This window comes from Artibeus jamaicensis, unplaced genomic scaffold, assembly GCF_021234435.1.
Source record: "Artibeus jamaicensis isolate MK-2021 breed Jamaican fruit bat unplaced genomic scaffold, CSHL_Jam_final contig_463, whole genome shotgun sequence".
In the NCBI taxonomy this organism is placed as follows: Eukaryota; Metazoa; Chordata; class Mammalia; order Chiroptera; family Phyllostomidae; genus Artibeus; species Artibeus jamaicensis.
The window spans coordinates 919,216-921,725 of record NW_026521841.1 but is presented as its reverse complement, the minus strand read 5'-3'; the positions used below and the strand labels follow the sequence as shown (position 1 = coordinate 921,725).

General features: G+C 41.2%; 1 pseudogene; it reads right to left on the bottom strand.

Annotated features, from left to right (window-relative positions):
• Positions 1-227: 227 nt before the first annotated feature.
• LOC119049365 (tubulin alpha-1A chain-like) lies at positions 228-1,582 on the bottom strand (annotated as a pseudogene).
• Between the last annotated feature and the right edge of the window lie 928 nt (positions 1,583-2,510).

Sequence of the window (2,510 nt, the reverse complement as noted above, 5' to 3'; positions counted from 1 at the left end):
GGCTATACTAATGTCAGGCAAAATACAGTTTTTAAAAAATTTAAGACAGGGAATACTTTATTCAAACCCATCAGGGAAATGGACTGGTTGGGTCTATAACAAAACATCATGTTTTAAAGCCCAGGACAGTAATTGTATATGAGTATACACTGCTACATATAAATTAACCGATGTTTGAAACAGAATAAGCTTCCCTGTAAAAGCAGCATCATTGTGACATTTTAACTTTAGTACTTCTCTCCTTCTTCCTTACCCTCTCCTTCAACAGAATCCACCCTAACCTCCTCATAATCCTTATCTAGGGCAGCCATGTCCTCGTGGGCCTCAGAAAATTCTCCTTCCTCCAGGCCCCCACCCACACACCAGTGGAATGCTTGACATACATTAGGTCAAATGCTTGGCATACATTAGGTCAAACTTGTGGTCCAGGCAAGCCAAGTCTCAGCAATAGCTGTGGTGTTGCTCAGCATGTACACCACTTGTATTTCGGTCAGGTCTCCATCAGGCACCACAGTGGGAGGCTGGTAATGCATGCTAACTTTGAAGCCACTGGGGCACCAGTCCACAAACTGGATGATACTCTTGGTCTTGATGGTGGCATTGGCAGCATTGACATCTTTAGGAACCATGTTACCATGGTACAACAGGCAGCAAGCTGTGTATTTACCATGTCAAGGGTCACATATTACCATCTAGTCTGCTGGCTCAAAGCACTCATTGTTGAAGAAAGATGTTCATGGTAGGCTTTCTCAGCAGAGATGACAGGGCATATGAGCCAGAGGGAAATGAATACAAGCATAGGACACCAGGTTGGTTTGGAATTTAGTCAGATCAATATTCAGGGCTCAATCAAACCTGAAGGAAGCAGTAATGGAGATACAAGTTGACCTATCAACCTATTCAGGTTAGTGTAGGTTAGGTGCTCAATATTGAGGTTTCTATGACAAATGTCATAGATGGCCTCATTGTCAACCATGAAGGCACAATCAGAGTGCCCCAGAGCTCCAGGATGGTATGGGTAGTGAGGATGGAATTATAGGGCTTAACTACAGCTGTGGAAACCTGGGGGCCTGGGTAAATGGAGAATTCCAGCTTGGACTTCTTCCCATCATCAACAGAGAGATACTCCTTCAGCAGGGAGGTGAACCCAGAACCAGTTCCTCTACCAAAGCTGTGGAAAACGAAGAAGTCCTGAAGACCTGTGCAATGGTCAGCCAGTTTTCAAATTCAGTCCAGGACAATGTCAATGATCTCTTTGCCAATGGTGTAGTGTGCACAGGCATAGTTATTGGCAGCATACTCCTTGTTGGTGATCAGCTGCTCGGGGTGGAAGAGCTGGCAGTAGAAACCAGTGTGAAATTTATCAGTGACCGTGGGCTCCAAGCCTACAAACACTGTGCTAAGCACATGACTGCCAGCACCTGAATAAGGTGTTGAAGAAGTCATCTCACCACCTAATGGTCTTGTCATTTAGCACCTGGCCATTGGGCTGGATGCCATGTTCCAGGCAGTAGAGCTCCCAGGAGCCATTGTAGATTTGGACACCAGCCTGGCCAGTGTGAGTGGAGATGCACTCACACATGGTTGCTGCTTTGCAGCTGCAGAGAATAGTGAGAGGAAGAAGAGCAATTGTTGCTTCTTACGGTGCACCTCTTAGGCAGTTCTTGTAAGAGAACCTGCCCAAAATATACTTTAAATAAAAAAAGTTCATAAGAAGAAAGAAGGACATTATATGGTAATAAAAGGTGAACTACAACAAGAAGGTATAATAATTATAAACATATAACATTTAAAAACACAAATTATGCACCAAATATTAGAGCTCCTAAGTATATGAAGAAAACATTCCTGAAACTAATACAATATTTAATGTTAACTATAATAAGAAAAAAATAAACAAAAATTGACAGTTTTGAAGGAAGAAATTGCTCTAAAATAACAATAAGATTCTTCAAAATTTCACTTTTAATATAGGTAGAACAACCAGATGAAAGACAAATTAGGAAATCAAGGACTTAAATATCTCTTTAGACTAATTGTATCTGGTTGATATATTTAAAAAATCTTCTCAACAACAGCACAATACAGAACTTTCTCAAGTTCACCAACAGCATTCTTCAGATAGAACATGTTAAGTCACAGAAGTCTTGATTTAAAAGATTGAAATCACAAAAGCATTGTATTTAATCACAATGAAATGAAACTAGAAATGAACAATAGAAGGAAAACTAGAAAATTCACAAATATGTTAAATTAAACAATAAACCCTGAAACAGCCAATGGATAAAGAGGAAATCAAAAATCAAATTAGGAAATATCTTTTTTCCCCCTATGGGTCTCTCCAACAAACTCTCCTGTGGGGCTGGGAGTTTCTCCACCCACCGCAAGCCCCACAGGTTTGTCTAGTCAGAGGTTTTGGGGCTTTACTTCACCACACTGGAACCCTGGGTTGTGCAATTGTCTCACACCCCGGTTGTTCCACCAGGTTGATCCACACTCAAATGTGTGAC